Here is a 24,793-nt window from a genome sequence, read left to right as displayed (position 1 = left end):
ACAATGGAATTGCTTGCATTTTAATCTCAACATTAAACTCAAAGAATAATGTAGATGCATCGCAATGTGAGCATCCCACCTCGCTGCAGTCTGCATAGCTCAGAATTTATGGTCCACTCCATTAGGAGTATACACAGAGCCTGTTAGCAATATCAGTTGAAATTGGAAGCAGCAGTCTCCTTATCTCCTGACCTACATTATTCCTAAAATGATTAACTCATACTTGGGGGTGGTACCCTGATATCTAGTTTAACACCTTGAGTTCAAAGGTATTTGGCTCTGGATGCTGAGTGATCACCCAGAGTTTTACAGAAAGAAGACGAGAGCAGAATTGGACTGAGTACCCAAAGGCTTTTACAGAGTTCATTAATCCTCATTTGGCCTAGGGAGATAGTTTGTTCATCATTCATTCATTACCTGCATACCAATTTATTCCTTGGTGCAGGATCCGTTTATTTAACATGTAACTTTCAACTTCCTCCTTTACCAGAAGCAGGAGATTCAAATGTGACTAACCCACAAACTTGTGCAAGGCCACAAGCTCACAGTTGAGTAGGAGAAGAAACATGTAAAGATGCCAAGATCACTTCGGCCGGACCTGAAAAGTGCTACAGGAGAGTTACAGGAGCACAGAAGGGGCCAACTTGTAACAGACATTTAACTGGGGCCTTGAAGGACAAGCACAAAGAACGTGAAAAGGAGGGAGGGCGTTACATTCCAGGCAATGGGCTAGAAGAATGAACTTCAAGGCATGACTGAAAAATGGTGAATTCAGTATACCAGTAACATTAATGGGACATGGGACAGGGATGGCACAGGAGAAACAAATCAACAATGGCTTTTTACATCATGCGACAGAGCTTATCTTTTCTTCTCATGGGCAGAGGAAGCCAACAACTGATTTTCATGTAGAATGAGAAATCTTGATATAGGAGAGTAGAACACATCACTCTGAAACATCACTCTGATTCCATGGTAGAGCTAGTCAAACTGAAGGGGCAGAGAGCTGGTAGGAGACTGAGGTCACTGGCCCTTAGGTCTTACTAGAGAATGTGGAGGAGGTAGAGTCACAGGGCTGCCCCATAGGACTCCATCGTGAGGGAAATATTCTGTGCTGATATGGTAGCCACTGGCCACATGTAAATTTTAAGCAGTTAAAATGTGGCAAGCACAACTGAATAACTGAATTTTTAATTTAAATTTTACATCTAAATAGTAGTAGTGCTACTACTGCTGTAGCTGCTGTACTGGAGAGCACAGAGCTAAAATTTCCCCCAGAGCTTTCTGTCCCCATTTTCTCCTCCCAAATGCTCTGGTCTGCCACTCTTTGAAGATAAGAGAGATTGTTTCATTTAGGAGTAATTCTGACATGATTTGAAATCTTTGAGGGCAGGACTGTGACTTTTCTATCTGAATAAGCCCAGTGTGCCCAGCATGGGACCTAACATGAGGTACATTTGTTGGGATGAAGCAGGCACTGTCCAGATAAAAGAAAATCTGTCCCCATGGGGAGACAATTCATCTTTTCTTAGGGAAGCTTTACAATTAAACACAAACGACTTCCTAGACTTTTTTAACAGCCTGGAGGTAAGCCAGATAGAAAAATAAATTATCCCTGCTACCTTTATCATTCATCCAAAAGAATTTGTTTACTTCTTTTCAGTATCAGAGCTCTGAAATAGATTTTCTTTCTCTCTCAGAATGTCACTCCCATTTTCTATTGCCAACTAGCTAAGCAAAGGCATTCATTACATATTTTTCTAATATCCTGGACTACAAGAAATGCTCTAAGCAGAAATACAATAACCTAACTAACTACTGTTTAATATCACTTCATGGTTTATTAAACATTTGCTCACGCACTGATGGGTTTGAGCCCATCAATAGCCTTGTAAGTTTCGAAACATCATTCCCACTTTCTAGAAGAGAAAGTAAAGGCTCAGAAAGATTACTCAAATTGTTTAAAAATATAAAGATTCTGAGAGGTTTGGACTTGAAAACCAGATTTATCTAAAAAGCCGCCTATTCCGTGTAAGGAAAATGCTTTGGGGCAAAGGGATGATGAATTATATATAGATCTTGAAGAGTGGATTGGATATGGACATAAAATTAATGGAGAGGAAGGTAGTTCAGGCAAAGAATGAGAAAAGACAAATTGGTGGTGAATAGTAGGGACAAAAAGATGGGGAACCAAGCAGCAGGGGACACGCGACAAGTCCAGGCCTGACAGGGTGAGTGTTGCTGAATACTGGGCTGAGGTTAGCCTTGGCTCTGTGGTCTTCATGAATCAAAAGGGGTTTTAGAACAAGGAGATGTGTTCCTAGACCAGGAAACCAAGGCTGTGGCTTCGAGCATTGGTTCTGAGTGTTGTCCTTGGGCCAGCAGTATCAGCATTTCCCTGGAAGGTGTTAGGAATGAGAATTATCTGCCCTGCCTGAGACCCCCTGAATGAGAAACTCTAGGGTGGAGCCATAACTCTTTTGTGGCAAGCCCTCTAGTGCTAATGATACCCTGAGAACCACCAGCTTAGAGGAATGTAGCAAGAGGCTTACGGGTCAGTTTCTGATTTTCTTTAAACAAAGCCATGCACCTGTGCCATAGCAACCTAGGAGAAAGAGCCAGAGAATACAGGGAACAGAAAGAACCTACGAGGTCATCCATACAAAGACAATAGCAACCTCTATTCCTAGATGCTGCTATCTGTCTGTGTGATGAAGATTCACTCTCTTGCTCACTTCTGGTGGAGAGTTTTCAGGGATGAAGTCAGTAAAGTCTTGTGATGAAGCACGAGCTTAATGAATGAGCTCACCTATGTTCTTTCCTGGGTATCAATCCTCTTGGTATCACAGCCTCCTCCAGAAGTCCTTCCTGCATCCTAAGAGGAACTTCAGATTAAGCCCTAGTTAATCCCTTCCTCCAGGGCACCTGCACTGCACTGTCAGTCAAAGCTATAGGAAGAAATATAAGTGAACAACGAGCCATGTACAGTGACTGGAAATAGTTCTAGAGTACTGGGCGGAAATAAGGAGGAGAGAAGGAAAAATAATACACACATAAGCATGCATGCACGCAACCACACACACACACACATACACACCGCTAACTTGAAATGGTTTTCTTAGCTATAAAGGTGAGTCCCGAATATAATTTTTTATGGCCCAATAAGATTTTTTTTTTACAAATCTGTTTACCAATCACAGAAGAAAATAATTCTTTTGACTTCATGTCCCCAGTTTTGGTTTGGAAACTCTGTCTTTTACAGAAGTCCAGGAAACACTCTTACTGTTGCTCAAGCCCATCAAGCTCATTGCCCTTGTGACCCTTCAGCACAGCCAGTCTTTCGGCCCACATAGACTTCCACCCAGATCTTTACCTATCAGGCCCCTTGTCATTCAAATGTCCACTCAGAAGTTATCTCTCCAGAAATGTCTGTCCTGTCTCATCCATCTAAAAGAGTCCACCATTTGCCACAGTCATTTTTTATCCCATTACTGTATTATTGTCTTCCCAGCACTTACTGCTGTACACAGTAATCATGTCATTAATTTGTCTTACTGGTTAGTGCTCATCTTCCCCACTAGAATGTAAGCTTCATGTGGGCAAAGAAGATGCATCTCTTGTTCACTGCAGTATCTCCTGTGCCTAGAATGGGGCCTGCAAATGGCACATGACCATGGATATATAAATAAACAATATCTAGCTGATTTAGGCAATGGGGAGTATGGTCCCACATGCCTGTCTTCCAGACCTATAACCAGCCTTTCACATTCCACACTGTTTCAGCAAGAGGCCTCTCCATCTGTCCTCAAAACAATAACACCTTTCCACTTACAGAGTTTCATCTGTTCTGTTTTCCCTGCCTAGAGAACTGTCTCCTCTTTATTTTTCTTTTTATTTACCCAAAAGATTATTTCATCCTGAAAGAACCCAGGTGAATTAATTAGGTTCCTCTTTAAAAAAAAATCAAAACATTGCACTTCCCAAATAAATTCTTTCTTTACTGATTCTCAAAGACTTTTACTATCTGTCAGGTCATTTGTCAACTAACTAATTAATTTATCTGCCCATCCAGGCAAGAGATTTTAAAGTGCCTCTGATGCAAACCAGTCCATTCCCTGGGAATTCATAGATGAAAAAGGAAACAGCCTTTATTCTCCAGAATCTGACTTGTCTTTTGACTCTGATTATTTGAATTAAACTGTGATTCATTTTAAAATTTTATTTGTCTAGGGCACAATGCAATCCTCCAACCACACTAAGCTTAGAAGTAATGTCTTTATGCATACTGATGACACATTTATTAACTGGTGATATTAAATCATTAAGGAACAATATATTACTATTTGCTGAGCATTTCCTAAATCCTCCAATACCAAAATAAGACCTGGGGCAAGAGAATAGGAAGAGGACAAAATAAACATAAGGAAAAGGCTCTTCCCTAAGGAAATGAGAATCTGATTAGGGCAACACTTGAAACACACATTCAAATTTAAGAAAACAAATAATAATACACTTAAAAAAGACAAACTGGAATGAATAAAACAAACACATTAAATAATGGCTTTCTTGCACACCTCCACTGATCATCTACAGTGGTCATACACTGTGCTAGGTATTTGGGAAAAACAGCTGAAGTATTAAGAAATTTCTATACATCATCTGACTATACATACCAATACGAAAATGCCAGCATTATTACCCCTACACTACACATGAGGATAACCAAGGCTCAGAAAATATTAACTTGACCAAAGTCACAAATAATTAGAGACATGCAAACTCAAACTCAGGTCTTCTGATTGTATGCCCAATATTGCTTACATTGTATAACACTGCCTCTATTTCTATGGTTTAATGAATAAGAGACAAGAATGATGAACATGGGCTAGAATGAGCTGAAGAGGCTGGGCTTGAGAAATGAAGGATGAATATGATGCTACTATGGAAATTAAAATTTTAGTCATTAAACTGAGCTTACTATTGCAGATTCAACTGATGTGATTAAAGCACAAGATACACTCTTACTATCAATGCTTGATTAATTATATTAACCTTCCCTCTGAGATTTACCCTTGTTCTGGGAAGGGCCCTATTTAAGATAAATGCAGACCTCTCCCCTTCTTGCATCTCCTGGTGGGATTTTTCTAGCTATGCATATCTGCTCACATGAACTAACAGACAATAGTTATATTTGCATGTATCTGCACTATACATGCATCCACCAGCAGAGTGGATATACTAAGAATGAAAACTAGGGATGAGATGCAGAAATCTGGCAGAGGTTGTCTTATTATTAATCATACTATCTCCAGTACTTAGTAAGGTATTTGGCACTGATTAGATGCTCAATAAATAAATATGTATTAAATTATTGAACTTAGCTTTTTTCTCTTGTCATCCATCAGTCAATACAGTTCTAATCTCTGGTGCACAACAGCCAAAAGGGGGAATATACAAATATACAGTGTAATTGAGGGAAGGAGAAGAACAGAGATAAAACCGAGAAATGCAGTGCTATATGCTGGTATGACCTTTTTCAGTTTGTCCCTTCCTTATCAGTGTCTTTCTAATTGAGACATTATGACCTTAGTATAAAACACCCAGGTTTCATTCTATCAAATCTAAAGCCTACCAACCAGGGCAAAAAAATAGACCATCAGCCTCATTAGCAAATAGGGCCTAGAACTGATCACGTTGCTATAGATTCAGTATCTGTTGGGCTTAGAGTAGAGTCTGGACATCGAGATAATAATTGAGTTGGCACTCTTCAGTGCATTTGGTCAGCATATATCACTGTACCACTGCCACCATGGTTTACAGTTGTACATTGCTCCTCATCTGGAATGCCACTCACTGATATGGATTCTAGCCCTTCTGAGTCTAGCCTTTGCCAGATCTTGTCCTTGGAGTAAGGACCTCACCTCCCTTACTCTGAGCTCTTGGCTGAGATCTTCCGTGGAAGGGAAGCCTTGGGGTTAATTCCTCTAACCTGCTGGACTTCAAACACTTACCATTTATATTGTCTACTGCTAGGCCCCATCCACATATCAACACCCTTGCATTCTAATGCCAGCTATGCTAAAGGAAGGCCCAGGTTTCCAACGGCTCTTATGAATACTACTTGTCAGTGACTTCAGTCACAGTCAAGTCATTTCCCCCATTCTTATATTTCTCAATCTTATATTAAAGACTTAGAACATCTCATAGAAGAGTCTGTTTGAGTGATGACAACCATATGGTTTTAGACTAGAAACTAGACTAGACTTTTTCTATCTATTATATATGAAAAGGGATCACAAGTAAATGGTTATAGGTTTATGGCTGAAATTGTTAAAGGTTGGAGAACACAGCATATTTTACAAGCCAACTCCAAGGTCCTAGAATAATCTTCAACTTACCCTGAGCTTTTTCTAAGAGTTAAAAACATCTTTATAGTTTTTTTTCCCTTTGGAGATTCAGAGCATCTTAGTGACAAAAGCATTTTCAGGTGCTTTTCTTCAGCCTTTAATCTTTTAACTCTGGGCTAAGGGGTCATAAAGGTCTTTCCTTGGGCAAAGAGAAAAAGAGACAAAGCAACTTTTCCAGAGGGGAAGGGTGACGGGGGAGTAGGTAAATACACATGGGGTGCCTGCATTTCTCAAGGAGGTGATCATAACACGTGGTAGATTAGCACATATGGGTCTTTCTGATTTCCTTATTTTTACTTCTCAAGGTAAAAGCAGAAATACGAACAGGAAAAAAATAAATGAACAGATCTGCAACAACACCAGCAACATACACACAACTCCTTGGTCTGCATATAATCCTTTGATAATAACTTTACAATGTATAGGTTTTTCTCTACCTAACAGAGTTTCCTCAACTCTTGGAACATTTTTTGAAGTCATTTTCGATCAAGAATCCTAAATATTTACTAACAAATGCTAAATATCATAATCTACTGACCATTTTTTAAGCAATGTTTAAACCTGCTTTTCATTATAAAAGAGCCAAAACCCTTTCTCGCTAAGCATTTCAAAACACATTTAAAGAGAACTGTTTGTAGACAGTCTCCATTTGTCATTCCCCAGAGCCACTTTTCTAAATGCAATAAGCCGACTGGAAAAATTTCAAGGAGGGCAATTTTAGATCGGTATCTTTTGATCATTGTTATTGTGGCAGCACAATTTGTGTACTTAGTAGATACTCAATAAATACTTGTTGAATTGACCTGAAATGGGTTGTCACCAGCACTGGAGGTCCTAAAGTGGATACTCTGAGGTTCCCCTGACTGACTGACTCCAGTTTATGTGTGAGCCACAAAGCCTGTTAACAGCACTAATTATCTACCCAGCTAAATGGAAAAGATATGATTGATCAGCCATGATGGATCAATACTTACATGTTTATTAGTACTATTTTTATTTTAATCATTCTTAAGGGCTGCCTCACTTGGTGTAATTATGAGTGCTCCCTGAAATCACTGTGAATGAAAAAAAGCAGCTGAGAGATGTACTTGAAAAAAAATCCATAGAAGATTAGTGGTTAATGGTGCATCTCTCCCACACACATGCACAGACCTATGGGACTATGGCTTTTCCCAATACTTTTTGCCCCTCGACTCTGTTTCATTTATCTTCTCCTGACTAAGCTAACCATATAGCTTCCAATGAGATGCACGTGTGTGTGTATGTACGTGTGTGCGCTAGGAATGAGGAGGGGAGAGTCAATCACGCTCAAACCCACAGCCCGGACTCCCCATCCTCTTGTTCACTGTCTCTGTTCTTGCATCCATCCCACTTCTGACTTCCAGGACTCCCATTCTACACATCATGCTTGCCTGCTAGGCCAGGAAGGTTTCAATGCTCTGGAAGTTTATTCCTTAATCATTCCTTTCCTCACTTGGGTCTCCAGAGAAATTCATTTGAGGCAGATGAATCCTGGCACTGCCTACACCATGAGACATAAGCAGCACTGGTGGTCGCTTCCCCCACACCAATGGCATAGACCAACCCCAGCAACCACACAGGAGCCCTAGTTATCACGGAGGCAAATTAAAAGAACATCAGCCTCAAGGGTGTACCTTTTGTAAACATTTGGAACCAATTCATCGTATCTCTTGCTATTGCTCCCAGGGAACCTCCACTAGATCATTCTTTTAAAAATTATTCTTGAACATAATCCACTTTCACATTCCTCCTTTCCTTTATCTATGTTATTTTCTCTACCCAGAATGTTCCACTTGTTGTTTCTGTAACCTGGGAAAGCTTTTTATTTCCCAAAACCTATATATTCTCTTTTTGCGTATCCTCTCTTAACTACTCTCTGGCAGATTTGGCTCTCTTATTTTTTATTCCAATTGCTTTTTCTGTCCCATGCCCTTTTTAAAGCCTTACACTATCTGCATTATCTTTTACCATGTTCGATTCTCTGAATAAACAGTGAGCTTGCCAAAGGCAAGGCACCATACTTTTCTGTCTTTGTACTCCAAACACCCAATACAGTGTTAGGCACATTTAATGGCCACAGTAAATATTAGAAATATTTACTGAAAGAAAGAATAAATGAACAAAGGAACAAATTGGTTGATAAAGGAAAGATGGATAGATGACAAGATAAATGATTGAGTAACCAGTCTTTATTCCATGCCTTAGAGTTAAGTATCACCAAATAAACTCTATTGGAGAACCACACATCACCAAAGGAACAGACAAGAACAAGGACTGATAATCTCCAGCTGAAGATTAGAGGTAGAAAACTCTGTCTTGAGACATGCAGGATAGCATCTGTTGTAGTATTACTCTTGACCAATGTAAACAAACAATATTAGTTACTCAGCAAATTAGGGAAACAGGGACTTCATCAAATCCTCCCTTAACTTTCTACAAGTGGCTTCAAATAAACACCATAAAAAGTGGTCTGAAACACTCTGAGTCTCCATTTCTTTTTTTGTAAAATGAGGGTAATAATAAATAACTCATAAAATTATCTGGAGGAAAAAATGCTATAATTTATGTAGACTCATAAAGCAAGGGGCTTAACATATAGTAGTCAATAAACTAACATAGCGCTCTGATATGGTTTAACTCTGTGCCCTTACCCAAATCTCATGTCAAATTGTAATCCCCATGTGTCAGGGTAGGGTACTGGTAGGAGGTGATAACCTGAAAATGTGGAAGTGACTTTGGAACTGGGTAAGGGGTAGAGGTTGGAACAGTTTGAGGGACTCAGAAGAAGACAGGGAAATGTGGGAAAGTTTGGAACTTCCCAGAGACTTGTTGAATGGTTTTGAACAAAATACTGATAGGGATATGGAAATGAAGTCCAGGCTGAGGTGGTCTCAGGTGGAGATGAGGAACTTATTGGGAACTGGAGTAAAGGTCCCTCTTGCTATACTTTGGCACAGATTCGTGGCATTTTGCCCCTGCCCTAGAAATCTGTGGAGCTTTGAACTTGAGTGAGATGATTTAGGGTACCTGGTGGGAGAAATTTCTATTTTTTTAATTATACTTTTCTAGGGTACATGTGCACAACGTGCAGGTCTGTTACACAGGTATACATGTGCCATGTTGGCTTGCTGCACCCATCAACTCGTCACTTATATTAGGTATTTCTCCTAATACTATCCCTCCCCCAGGCCCCCATCCCCTGAAAGGCCCCAGTATATGATGTTTCCTTTCCTGTGTCCAAGTGTTCTCATTGTTCAATTCCCACCTATGAGTGAGAACTTGTGGTGTTTGGTTTTCTGTCCTTGTGATAGTTTTCTGAGAATGATGGTTTCCAGCTTCATGCATGTCCCTGCAAAAGACATGAACTCATCCTTTTTTATGATTGCATAGTATTCCATGGTGTATATGTGCCACATTTTCTTAATCCAGTCTATCATTGATGGACATTTGGGTTGGTTCCAAGTCTTTGCTATTGTGAATAGTGCCGCAATAAACATACTTGTGCATGTGTCTTTATAGTAGCATGATTTATAATCCTTTGGGTATATACCCAGTAATGGGATAGCTGGGTCAAATGTTATTTCTAGTTCTAGATCCTTGAGGAATAACCACACTGTCTTCCACAATGGTTGAACTAATTTACACTCTCTGGTGGGAGAAATTTCTAAGCAGCAAAGCATTCAAGAGGTGACCCGGATGTTTCTAAAAGTGTACATGCATATGCATGAAGAAAGAGATGGTCTGAAATAGGAACTTATATTTAAAAGGGAAGAAGAGCATAAAAATTTGGTAAATTTGCAGCCTGACTAGGTGGTAGAAAATAAAATTCATTTTCTGAGGAGAAATTCAAGTGAGCTGCAGAAATTTGCATATGTAACAAGGAGCCAAGTATTAATAGCCATGATAAAGGGGAAAATGTCTCCAGGGTATTTCAGAGATCTTCGCAGCAGCCTCTCCTAGGCCTCCTAGGCCTGGAGGCCTGAGGGAGAAAAATGGTTTCATGGGCAAGAACCTCCCACCCGCTGCCCCCTGCTCTGTGCAGCCTTGGGACATGGCACCCTATGTCCCAGCTGCTCCAGCTCCACCCATGGTTAAAAGGGATGAAGGTACATCTTGGGCTATTGCTTCAGAGGGTGCAAGCCCCAAGCCTTGGCAGCTTCCATGTGGTGTTGAGCCTGCAGGTGCACAGAAGGCAACAGTTTGAGAGCCTCCACATAGATTTCAGAGGATGTATAGAAATGCCTGGATGTCCGGGTAGAAGTCTGCTACAGGGACGGAGATCTCATGAAGAACCAAGTGCAGAGGGAAAAAGTGGGGTTGGAGCCCCCCTAACCCACAGAGTCCCCAATGAGACAATGCCTAGTGGAGCTGTGAGAGGAGGGACACTGTCCTCCAGATCCCATAAAGGTAAATCCACTGACAGCTTGCATGTGTACCTGGAAAAGCCACAGGCACTCAATGCCAGCCCATAAAAGCAACCTCGGGGGCTATACCCTGCAGAGCTCCAAGGGCAGTGCTGCCCGAGGCCATAGGAGCCCACTCCTTGAATCAGTGTGCCCTAGGTGTGAGACATGGAGTCAAAGGAGATTATTTTGAACCTTTAAGATTTAATGACTGTCATACTGGGTTTTGGACTTGTATAGGGCCTGTAGCCCTTTGGTTCTAGCCAATTTCTTCCTTTTAGAATGGGAACATTTCCCCACTGCCTGTACCCCCATTGTATCTTGGAAGTAACTAACTTGTTTCTATTTTACAGGCTCACAGGCAGAAGGACTTGCCTTTTCTCAGATGAGACTTTGGACTTGGAATTTTGAGTGAATGTTGGAGTTAAGACTTTGGGAGACTGTTGGGAAGGCATGATTAGTTTTGAAATGTGAGAAGGACATAAGATTTGGGAGGAGCTAGGGGCAAAATTATATAGTCTGGCTCTGTGTCTCCACTCAAATCTCATGTCAAATTGTAATCCTCACACGTCAGGAGAGGGGCCTGGTGGGAGCTGATCAGATCATGGGGGCAGATTTCACCCTTGCTGTTCTCATGATAGTGAGTTCTTCACAAGATTTGACCATTTGAAAGTGTGTGGTATGTCCCCCTTCACTTTCTCTCTCCCTCCTGCTCTGCCATGGTAAGATGTGCTTTTTTCCCTTCTCCTTCTGCCATGACTGTAAGTTTCCTGAGTCCTCCCAGTGATGCTTCCTGTTAATCTGTGGACCTGTGAGTCAGTTAAACCTGTTTTCTTCATAAATCACCCAGTCTCATGTAGTTCTTTATAGCAGTGTCAGAACAGACTAATATAAGCTCCTATCTTTTGTATTTTCATGAATTTTGAACTTCACTTAACTGATGTAGTAGGTTGCTATGGAAGAGACGGTAGGATGTTTCTAAAACCCCTAAGGGCACAGCTCTTCCTCTGTGGTACACAACTAGCCTATATTTACCAGGCTTCCTTGTTGTTAGGAAAGCCTTGTGACTGGTTCTAGCCCACATAATATAAGTAGAAGTGATTGAGTGTAACTTTTAGGCTTGGCCCATAAAGATCACTTATATGGATGCTCTTCTATGCCCATTCTCCTTGCTAATTGGCTGGAATGCAGACCAGCCCCATGAAAACCTTGGAAGTTACTTGTAGAAAATGGCAGAGCCTCCTTTGGCCTTTGTTCCTGAATGACTGCCTGGAAAAGAGACACCCTCCAACTGGTTCTCCTACTCAGTACTGTCAAATGAGCAATAAATTAACTTCAATTTTGCCTGAATGATTATACAGTCATCACTTGGTATCTAAGGGGGATTAGTTCCAGGACCCTTGTGGATACCAAAACAAGAGGATGCTCAAGTCCCTGATATAAAATGGCATAGTATTTGCATCTAACATGTACATATCCTCCTGTATACTTTAAATCATCTCTAGATCACTTATAACAATGAATACGATGTAAATTCTATGTAAATAGTGAATCTATTTTATTGTTCTTTAAATCTGTTTATTTTATTGTTGTTTTGTTATTTTTATTTTTATTTTTTTAAATACTTTCAATCCATGGTTGGTTGAACCTGAGAATGCCGAACCTGTAGATGAGGAACCTCTAGATATGGAGGGTCGACTGTACATTTTTATGACAGTGGCCATAATTACTCTAACATAACTGCACACTCCTTTAGGGCAGAATCTATAGCAATAAATCCACCCCATAGTTAGAACAGTGTTTAGCCAATAGTATATATTCATTAAATATATACTATGCTTCTAAACGACTTTTTAAAAACCGAACAAACATATGACTGTATCAGCTAACAAGTGCCAGTGCTGAAAATGTGTCCTTGAATTTGAATTCATGGACTTTTTGAAAATTGACTATAAAAACAGTGTTCAAAGTGTTACAGTTCCTGGATTTCCTGCCGTGTAATTCTCAGCACATATTGATTTTGAAGCTCAAATCTTTGCAATTCCCTGATAATGCTATTCCTCAGAATAATGAAGCAGGAAGGTCTCCTATGCCCACAATTGTGCTAGTTGTGTAGGAACTGTGATTTTCTTTAACCACAGGTATCTGCATTTGCTCAGGCCCTCATTACTGTATATGGGATGTTATTTAACCTCCAATGAATCTTTCGCTAGCATTTTTCCTCCTCCTCGTGAGACCCAGTTGAGTCCCTTGCAGTTGCAGCATTATTCACTATCATAGGTCTCAGGATAATTAACAGAGTTAAGCCACCTGCTTTTTGCTGCCCCTCAAACAAGACAGGCATATTAAGTTCATGATCCCTAGATGTGGGCAGTGCCAAGTCAGACCGTCTATAAAGGTTTCACACAGTGCTTCAGGCTTAAGTCAATTATTCAATTGTTAAGTGTCTACTGAAGGCTTTTCAAGTGTTTTTTGCCAGTGAGGAAATTATGATCTAGCCAAGGTAATAAAACAAATAGTCAAAGTAGCACAGTAACTGAATTTTGATGTGGATCTTGTATATACAGAGAAAAAATCCACATTTTGCATTATGGCAATGTATTTACTCCATCCTATTGAGTATCATGCCCAGGCCTTATTCTAGAAGCTGGACATTTATCAGTGAATAAAACCCCCAACCTCATAAAGTGATCAATCGTTTTTGTTTGTTTTTTGTTGTTGTTTTGTTTGTTTGTTTTGAGACAAGGTCTCACTCCATCACCCAGGCTGGAGTGCAGTGGCATAAACAAGAGTTCACTGCAGCCTTGGCCTTCTAGCCTCAAGCAATCTTCCCACCTTAGTCCCGCAAGTATCTGGAATTCCAGGTGCATGCCACCACCCCCAGCTAATTTTTGTATTTTTTGTAGAGATGGGGTTTCACCATGTTGCCCAGGCTGGTCTCAAACTCCTGAGCTCAAGCCATCCACCCGCCTTGGCCTTCTAAAGTGCTGAGATTACAGGCATGAGCCACCACACCTGGCCTCAACCTTATGGTCCAACTTACACTTTGATAGGAACACACCATGACTTGTTCTGCTTTTGCAAGTCCTCTCCCTAGAATGCTCTAGTGCTCTTTCCACTCACTGCCTAATCCCACTGATGGAGCTTTGTATATCTGAAAACTATTACTCCATGCAGACTTCTGCCCAGATATTTCCTCTTCTATTATGCTGCTATGATAATCTATTGTTTTCAGATTAAAACATATCTTACTCTGTGTTGCTTGCATTAATTTTATTTTTGCATTTTTATTGTTATAAACATACATAGGTTTATCTTCCCTCTTAAAAGGCAGTTTTAGAAGGTAAGCCCTGTGTCTTACTTACCTTTAAATCTCAAAGTCTGAATTCAGGACTGGCACACAAATAATTCAGCAAACTTTTGCTATACTGAACTCAACTGCAGAGGAGGAAATCAAATCCCAAAGAAATAAAAGTTCTTGCCCAAGACCACAGAACTAGTTAGTAGCAGAGCTGAAACCAGATCAGTGCCCTTGCCCAGATTAATCAGATTCCTTGCCATGGACCATGTGGTTTGTGGGAATTTTGCATGAAAACACAAATGTTAATTCCTCACCTCAGCTGGCAGGATGCTGTACGCCAATCTGTCTATGTTTGGTAGTATAATTATTTATGTCACTAATGTTTCAATACCTTTGTATGTATTCAGGTTATAATTATTGAGGAATAAAATATATAAAAGTAAAATACTGGAGTACTTATGCGAGGAGGTACTCCAGTCTAGGCAGAGACCAGCAAACATATTAAAAGCTATAATAGTTCTCTTCCTTCCTCTTATCACATTATAAAATGTTTAAGGGCAGACTTAGTTTCTTTAGAGACATTCCTATTGCCTAGCACAGAAAACTGCCTTCCAATAAAATGTATTTAAAATAAATTAACTCTAGCAAATCTTTCCAAAATTTTTCATTTCCCTATACTCTAGTAAGAATCCATAGCTTTTCATAATTTATACTTGCCTATCATTATAGAATATTAGGCCCACACCTAAGATTTGCTCACCAGGCAACAGCTGTTCACTAGTTTATTATTTTAGTAAATATAATTTTTTAATATTTTACCTGGATAAATTACTAAATCCTTTATATTCATATATCATGTTGTCTTTTCAGAGGGGCTACTTTTACTTCTCATTATACAGATGAGAAATCTGAGACCATGGAGACATAACTTGACTAGTGTCATCCAGATGGCATTTTTCACAGCCAGGATTTGAACTTACATCTTTCTGGAATCAAAGCTCATGCTCTTCTTACTATTTCAGAGTTCATAGATTATATGTGTGGTAGTATGAGGGACATGGAGGTATATGTGGGAAAGTACAGCGCTATTTGGTTGAAAGAACAAAATGTGGTATTATTGGATTTATAGAGAAACTATATATTATTGTACATGGTTTTCATACCTTGAGGTGTGTAGTTGTACAAACGTCATTCTGGGCCACCAGAAATGCTACCAGATTTTACCAATGTGAATGACCGTCCTTGAATATGGTAGTTTAAATGGTTAACTGTCTGTGTAAATGTGAAATTTCTTTTTAAGTGAAAGGTCTTGCTGCAAGAAGAAGAATGGCTTTGGGACTGCCAACTTACAGGGCCATTTCTGAAAACCCAGTCATTATGTTGCCTTGATATTACTGTTAATCATGAGTGTCCTTAGAACTTATTGAAATGCTAAGAATTTTTGGTGAGGATGTACACCGTTTCATCTTATAGGCAGATAAGTCTCCTTTAGAGACCAACCTTATGAAATTGTCTAGCCTGCTAGAGCTGAATAATTTTGTAAAATAAGTATTGAAAGGTTTAGTGTATTATATAGCCAATCACCTCGAGTACACTGCAACAGCCAGTAAGAAGCTTAAACATACTCTTGAAGAGACAAAAAGAGACATCATTAGACAGGGCTTATAACTATAACTGCTGCCCCCTTGATTTTCTCATTTCAGGGCTTGTATCAGCTCAGTTTCAACAGAGAGCAAAGAAAAAAAAATCTTCCCTTTTAACTTGCTTATTGAAACAGAAGGAATTTTTTTCCTTGCCGGTCTCTGAAACCCTTTTTCACCAAACAAAACCTGCTGGGAGAAGTTTTCATTCTTTGTTTGGAGACAATAATTTTGGAAACACAAAACTGTGAACTTTCTATGAGATCAGAGGATTTGGAATGGGCACATGGTGTGCTGAGGCACCAATAGGGAATGACCTCTGTCATGACAGCCCTCCAGCACACATGCCCCATAAAGACCTCCTAGGCCACAGGCCTGTGAATTGATGCATAAGTCACGGGGCAAGATGAAAGTGAAACACACCTCAAGCTGTCTTGCTTTTCCTTTAAGTCCTTAAGGATAAGTCACAGCTATTGTTACCCCAATATTAGTGAATCGAAGACTTCAAAGAAGAGTTTTCTATAACTTAAAAGAGTAGATTTAAGAATGGGGAAATTCCATTTATATCCAATGTAAAGATACATTCATTTGCCCTGCCCTTGTGCTTAAAAATCTTTCATCCATCACTGACTAATTATCAGCGCAAATCTGGCCCATAGCCTATATTCTCCCATTTGATTCTGTAGCAGGTGGATGAAATTTCAGCTACAGTAAACCCAGTCCGTATAATCTAAGTCCTGCATTAGCAACTCGTAGCTTACCCTGAAGAAGTCTAGATGAGGTCAGGGCCCTGAGTCTATTTGATTCCATTGATAATAACAATAAACCTCAGGACTATTTCAAGGAGACTGTAAATGCACTGAGTTTATTTCCATGAAAATTAAACAAAATAATCAGTTTGGTGATCTCCTTTAACACAGATTAAATGTAAGGTTTATTGTTCTCTTAAAAAAAAGTTTGTTTATGTACCCAACAAACAGTTAATTTGTACCTACTATGTGCCAAATATGAAGTCTCTTGTTCTAGTTGGACAAACAGAGAAATAGACCAACAATGAAAATATGCTGTGATCAGTAATACAACAGATGTAAAATAAATATAGATGATTTGGTCTCTGAGAAGGGCACCCAACCCAGGAAAACAGGGGCATGTATTACAGGCAAAGATTCAGAGCTGAGAGAGAACAGGCTCCCTGTAAGGCCCTGTCGACAGCTGGGATGGCTGGAGTACAGTTATGAAACAAGAGAGGCAGACGGTAGGCAGATCAAGGGGCTTAAAAATCATGCTAACCTGAAAGATTACAAAGCAGGAAAGTGGCAGGACCAGTTTTGCATTTCAGGCAGCCAAGGCCCAGATAGATGAATGGGCTAAATCAAGTCTGATGGGAGAAAGAGGCCAGCAGTCCGTACAACAGAGACACCCTTGCCCTCTTTTAATTAATAGGAAGTTGGCATCGCTCTTTCATTCCACCCTACTGCAGTGTCCCATATGAGGAGTGAGTCATCTGATCCTTGAGGCTGGGAACAGCTGGGAGGAGTGGAGCTCTTCTGCTTCGGGATCTGCATAAGGGCAGGGGGCACATTCAAGTCAGGCCAACCAGGGCAAGCTCTGCCCATGGATGTGCATTAAGAGAGGCGGCCACGGGAGGACGGAAGGGTAGCACTGTCCTCATCCCCATTACCGGCTGAGTGACTGTTAGTTCTACACACCTCATTTTAACTCAAGTAGGACTCCAGGTATAGACCTGGGAGGGATCTAAGTCACGTTCTCCAGCCCAGCTTTGCCAGACACAAAAGATATATTTTTGTCTCTGTTTGGCTCCTGTGTCTGATTTGCAGTTGGCTCAAAATGCAGAGGGAGAGGAGTATGATGAACCAACCCTCCTAAAGATTCCCCAGCAAGGGCCCAAATCACACAGTGGCAGACAGGGAAGGAAGGAGGAAAGAGAGTCCAGAGATAATGAAGTTTGAATTTAGTGATCCCCAGGATGTAGTATCATCAGTAAAGGACAAGCAATCTTTCAAAACCACCACAAAATAAAACAACTACAATACCCTTGAAATGAAAAATAGAAAGTCTGATAAGTTAGCACTCTTATTTCTACATTTCTTGATATGGTTAGTGTATCTATTTTTCATATAAAACTTTCTTGTGTCAAAAATCATATTACAACCATCCTCTACTCCCCATATATTTTAGTCTCTGTGATGAAAAATAATTGCATTGAAGGGGGAAGGGTGCCATGTTTGGACCTCCTTAATCAGTGCATTACCTGATAGGACATTTATTAAGGATAAAACATTTCTTTTATCCCAATAGCTGCCTCAGCAGTTGTTAAGATGAGCAGGGGGAGGGGAAAGAAAGCCTTTATCATTTCCTGATCTCTCTAGCAAATTGCCAATTTATGCACAGAATATTACAAATACTGCTGAATTATGTGAGCCTGGAATTAATTTAAAGAATCTTCCCCTTCTTTGAGTGCCCAGGGATTTGGCTTATCTTTATTTGCTGAAAGAACCATGTCACTGAAAGCAGTCCCAGGATTATTTCAAGTGAATGAATAATGAAATCGCCCAGCTTCCTAATGGTTTCCAGATTCCATGACTACCTCAGTACACTCTCCTGGGCTGGTTCATCAGCTGGGCTTCTCTCACTGTGGGTGAAGCCACCAGGCTCGGAAGCAGGAGCTTCTGCATTGAGTAATTAAGGCCAGTGAGGACAACCCAGTGTCACCAGGGTTACTGAAGTCTGCTTTGGAAAAATGCAGAAAAGACATTTCATCCTTCAGACAGCATCATTAGGGTAACACACACAAAATAATCAATTACCAAAATCAGCTATTTTTTAATAATCCTTCACTGGTGTGAAATGCCTTAATCACATCAGAAATCATTGCTCTTGCTAGAGGTAAGTATACACCAAACAACAGGGCTTCTTGTTTGGTGTATATTTCTTGGCTTTAAAACAAGGGCAAATTCAGGATGATACACTAAGAATTCAAATAAATCACTGTTTTACACAAAGATGTGTATGTACCATGGCTAACCTCCTAAAAACACTCCACTCATCACATTGGTTGGCTCCAGTAACTGTCTAGGTTATTTCTTTTCTTGCTAAGCAATGAATATTAATTGTGGAAAATTTGAAAAATATAAATACAAGGATGAAAACAAAATGCATGCTTAATATTAAAAAAATCAAAGATATAGACATATACATATTTAATATTTGGGATATTTCCCTCCAATAAATAATGTTTCTACTCATCTCCAAACACACACACACACACACACACAATTGAAAATTCTAACTTCCATTCTGGTTTTCCACTTAGATCATAAGTATCGTGTCAAGTCCTTAAACATTTAAAAAAAATGGTATACAGCATTCTTTATGTCCATAACATAGAAGGTAAAAGACTACTATTTTTTTCATTTTAGTGTCGAATCCCCAACATTCAAAACAGTGCCTGACTAATAGTAAGTGCTCAATAAACATCTCATGAATGGATAAATGAAATAACTAGAATGAACAAAGGAATGAATGAATGGTTTTCCCTCTGAAAACAGTGTCAGGTAAAGTGGACAACTCACTGCTTCTCCAAGAAACCAATAAATATGTCAGAGGCAGGCTCTATAACAATCATTTTTCAAGCTTATACAGGTTGAGCCAAACCTGGGTATGAAATTGTCTTAACTCATATTATCATATACTTTATCTTCTATGAATCCCAAACAATGCATCTCCTCTAGCATGACAACTAATATCCAACTCTTCTGTATTGTTAAAAAAACAAAACAGGCCAGGTGAGGTGGCTCATGACTGTAATGCCAACAATTTGGGAGGCTGAGGCAGGCAGACTGCTTGAGCCCAGGAGTTTGAGACCAGCCTGGGCATCATGGCAAAACCCTGTACCAAAAATACAAAAAAATTAGCTGGATGTGGTGATGCATGGCTATAATTCCAGCTATTCGGGAGGCTGAGGTGGGAGAATCACCTGAGCCAGGAGGTCAAGGCTGCAGAGAGCTGAGATCACACCACTGCACTCCAGCCTGGGCAACAGAGAGAGACCCGGGTTCAAAAAATAATCAAAAAAACCAAGACTTTTCTTTAAGAATATTCTAGCTTCTTACAGAGTCTACAGACTAAACCAGAATATTATCCCAGCATACTCACAAGGTCCTCTTACAATATTTCTGATAATTCTGTTGAGCTGCCATCTGAAGGCATTAAAATAAACAGTTGTAAATATCTACTGATTAAGCATTAAACCTAAGATATCCAAAAATTACTGCATTCAAGAGGCTGCCATTTCCTGACTATTCAGCTCTTTAGGTGCAATTTTGATATACTTGCCTTAATGTGCCATTTATTAAATGTATATCTTAAATCAGCAGTGAAATGAAACCAACATCATTAATTCCACAAAAATCAAGGAACCGACATGTGTGTTATCCTGCCCTGTGCATTGTTATCAGCATGTTACTTCCCATGCTGGATATTACAATTGCTTGATATTATCCCTTATTACTTTAAAGGCAATTTTACATTTCACATCCAAATTAACGGCTAATCTCAAAAGGCTTATTATGTTTAATTACTTTTTGTTCCCGAATCCTCTCTTACACCCTGCACATTCTTTCCTTAAATGATGCTCAAAAACTCGAAGTGTAATCAGAGATCACAAAAGTTGTTAAATTGTGGATGTTAATTAGAATAGAGACAGGATCTGGAAAATAATTTATCTAAATCCCAGAGTAAGGGGTCTCTGGGGTTCATAAAAAGGTCATATTTGATCAGTTTAAAGATCTGGCAAAGGACAAAGGTTTGGGGTCCAGCTCTGACTCTCACATGTCATGTCTTTAAGCAAGTTGCTCCACCTCTCTGGTCTTCATTTTCCACATTTACCCATCGGAGCCTTCCCTGTGCCACAGCCAGCACCACACTCAGATACACAAAGGGTCTTTCAAGCCCCAACTTTGTCCACAGCCTCAGCCTGGAACTGCTTGCTCTTACACATGTGACACTCAACTTTCTAGACACCACAGATCTCTTTGGATTCTGACCTTATGCCTTGCTTTCTTTTACTATCTTGCCTTGTTCTTCAGACTCCAACTCTTGAATAATATTGCCAGTTCTGTATTCTCAATTTTCTTCTTCATCAAGATTTGTAGTTGCTGCCTAGCTAGCCTGTTTCTTCCTGACATGGGAGAAGCCTTGGCTTTCTCCAGAAGCATCCTGGACTCTGGGGTCCAGCTCAGACTTCCCGGACTAGCTGGCCTCTGTTTGCCAAAGCAGCCTCCAGTAAGCCCTGGCAGTCTAGCAGCCACTGTTCCTGGACCGGACCCATCCCAGTCCCTAGACCTAGTCTGACTGAAGCAGGATTTATACCATGGTTTCAGAATTTTAGGGTTGGCATTTAAGTTGTTTTTAGAACGCTGTAATGTGGGCTCAGCGGTCCTATATGAGTTTCATTCACTGACAATCAGACCTGGGATCAAGAGTCCTCAGGATGACTTCCTTGCCAAAACCTTGTTTCCCTAAACTGAAATAATAAACCCCTCTTGGCCATGGTCTCCACTCTTGGGGTTTGCTGAATTGCCTTCCCCAGCACCCAGGCCTGCTCTAGGACAGAAGTTGGGCATTAGCCCCTACTTGGTGGCCATGGTTGTATCTCCTGCAAACAAATTGCCTAGATGTCTCCAACACTGCCAGCTGCTTCCACAATGCCGACTGCCACGTCCAGTCTCCAAAAGTGTGCTCTGTTAGGACCTGTGAAATTCTGCCATGCTAACTGCAGCCTGATTAAAAACTTAATGCCTAGCATTTTCTTTGTATGTATCTATGGTGGATAAGGCACATGCATCATCTCTTTTACATCCTCCCAATAATCCATATAGAAAATGTATTATCCCACTTTAAAGATGAAGAAACTGAGGCCAAGATAGGTGAGGGTATCAGAACTTGGACTTGATCTATGTCTTTTATTGACAGGTGATTTCTCTTTCTATTTGTATTTGTCTCCTATGTGACTGTAATAAATTCCCCCAAACTTGGTGGCCTAAAATATCTGAAATTTATTTTCTCAAGGATTTAGAGGCCAGGAGTCTTAAATCAGTTTCACTGGGCTAACATTAAGTTATCAAGAGGCCATACTCCCTCTGGGGGCTCTGGGAGAGAATCTACCCCTTGCCTCTTCTAGGCTTTGGTGGCTGCAGGCATTCCTTGGCTTGTGGCCACATCTTTCCACTCTCTGCCTTGTGGTCACATTACCTTCCTCCTCTATGTCAAATCTCCCTCAGCCATCCTCTTAAAAGAACACTTGTGACTGCATTTATTTAGGGCCTACCTGGATAATGTCCCTACCTTAGTTTAATTATTAATACCTTAGTTTTATTATCAATACCTTAGTTTAATTATTAATACCTTAGTTTAATAAGAGCCTTAGTTTAATCCCACCTGCAACATCCCATGTAAGGCAACATGCACAGGTTCTGGGGATTAGAATGGGAATATTTGAAAGGTAAATTTTCAAGCTGTGACACTAGTAAATAATCCATTTCCAATTTTCATAATTGAAAGCACTGGGGTTTTTTGGCATTGCAGGTATAAAATTAATACTCAGCAAAGTGAATTTTCTAGATTTCCATAAAATTTGTTTGTATTTCTCACATCCATGATCTCATAAATTCTTCAAAGCAGTAGGGACGTAGGCATTAGTATGCCCATGTTACAGCAGAGGAAACTGAGGCTCAGGGAAAAGAGATTCTCACCAAAGGTCACACAGTAAGAAGGAGGCAGCTGAGATATGAACCCAGTAATTCCTGACTTTCAAGTGAGTGTGAGCACTTTTCTGCCTGATCAATCATCATCCTCCCTGAGATGGTCTTCCAACCCAACCATTTCCCTTTTTACTTCCAGAGGACAGATGTGTCCTCTCCCCTGCATTCCCATCAGCTGGAGAGTCACCAGGGCCACTCTGTTTTTGTTCATCAGAGCTGTGCTGTTTGTCCTTCTCTTGTAACACATCGAGATCATGATTTCGATGAGCTTTTCTCCCAAATCGCTTTCCTCATCCATAAATTGCATTACTTTCTCCCCTTGTAATTATTCTACATTTTTGTACTTTGAACTACATTTACCATCTGCTAGCCCAATTACGCAAATGATCAAAATCCTTTTGAATCTGGTTAAATTGTTCGACAGGATTTGCTCGCTCTCCACTTCTAAAATCATCTGTGAACCTGGATGTGACACATCGAGTCTTAAATAGATGGGAGTGGGAAGGTGGGAGGTGGGGGTAGGGGTGGGAGCAATATGTCAGCATGATGTCAGGGAGAGAATGGGAGGCACAGGCTTGGTGAGGTGGGCGAGTTCTGCACCCACATCCCCAGGAGCTGGGGAGCTAATTGTATCAACCTCTGAATGTGCAGGTTCAGCACCTTTGATGTTTCATTTTCTCATGCAACAAAAAATGAATTCTCTACTTTCATGCCTGCTTGGAAGATTTTTGTGAGGATTAATGAGATGGTTTTGATTAAGCACCTTGGAGAGAAACACTACATAGATCACCGGCATCTGGCTAATGTTACACACTTAGCTGTTGTGAAATATAAACCACAGTCACAACTCGCTGTACCAACATTCTATCCTTTGGTCTCTGCCTTCGCTCTTTGCATCCAGGCCGCTGTCTGACCTCTTTGGGTCATTCAGCCAAGAAACTCTAGTAAGACCAGCTGGGGAGACAGAACACAGGCACAGCCCTTGTCTTCAGAAGACTCACAGTTGAGACCAGGAAGACCAGTGAAGAAGTGACTGAGACACAGTAAGGTGAGGCCTACAGTGAGGGAAGCAGAAGATGCTAAAAGAGTAGGGAGGACAGTTCTGTAATTCAGATTGGCTGGCTGGTCAGGGCATAGGATTCTAGTATGAAAAGTAGCTGAACTAAGTCTTAACCATCAAGTAGGACCTGGTCTTGAGAGAGCAAGAAGAGTATTCCAAGACTGAGTGAACCACACGTGCAAAGACTTAAAAAATGAGGGGCAGCGCAGGTTCCAGAATATTTGAGGCCCTGCTGGTTCCTAGTTAGCCGAGGCAAGGCAGAGCAACGTGAGATGCTGCAAAACACAGAGTAAAGGACACACAGTTGAAGGGAGCACAATTTGTAATTTATGTGGGTCATAGCAAAACTAGTGTGCCACAGGAAATAAAGAGGTTATTCATCAGTTTTAAGAGGAACTCTTCCCTCCGCCAATTGCTGCCAATTACTTCTGAGCTTCTGCAACCTTGACATGGGTACTGAATGATTAAAATTAGACATCGAGCACTATCTTAGAAGGTTTTCACAGCTTTCCAGATAATTGTTGTTGTTGTTTTAAACATCAACCTCTATTTCTTCTTATTTGCTAATTTTCCAAGGAAGAGAGATTTTTTAAAAAGCAGGACACAAGTTTACACATTTCATAGTTTGTTCTTGATTGTTAATTCACTACTGAAATTATCCTTAGAAGACTTTAAGAACCCCACAATATAAACATCAGTGAATTAAATCCTAGGCACATAGAGAACTCGGCCAAGAAGGAGCCTCACCAGCCTGCCCCGCTAGTGTAGAGATTTAGCAATGCAAACCCTTCACCCCACAAATACTTACCAAGGGCAACAATACACCAGGGCTGTGCTCTGTGCTTAGACACAGAGAGAAGAGCATGACACAGTCTCTAGGTTCTTTCACGATGATCATAATTCAGTCTCAGTGACCAAACAGTCCACCTAATACTACGAGTGGGTAAAGCCCCCATTCACTGGGTGCTTACTGAGTGTCAGGCAGTAAAGTCAACTCATTGCTCATATCATCTCATTTCATCTTCATAATAACCTGTGGGAGGGGATCTCTTGGCAAATCCATTTAACAGATTATAAAACCAAGGCTTCATTTGTCCAACTTAAGCTACACATCCGGATTCCACACCCAGCAGTGAAACGTAGAGCCACAGATCAAACCTGAGTCAATTTGAATTCAAA

General features: G+C 40.4%; 1 protein-coding gene across 19 annotated transcripts in view; it reads right to left on the bottom strand.

Annotated features, from left to right (window-relative positions):
- The window catches only part of DAB1 (DAB adaptor protein 1), a 1,275,060-nt gene that overhangs the window by 248,530 nt on the left and 1,001,737 nt on the right, over positions 1-24,793 (bottom strand). The window lies entirely within an intron of this gene.

Source organism: Pongo abelii, chromosome 1 (genome assembly GCF_028885655.2).
Source record: "Pongo abelii isolate AG06213 chromosome 1, NHGRI_mPonAbe1-v2.0_pri, whole genome shotgun sequence".
Classification (NCBI taxonomy): domain Eukaryota; kingdom Metazoa; phylum Chordata; class Mammalia; order Primates; family Hominidae; genus Pongo; species Pongo abelii.
The sequence above is the reverse complement of the archived record's forward strand: the minus strand, read 5'-3'. Positions and strand labels throughout refer to the sequence as shown.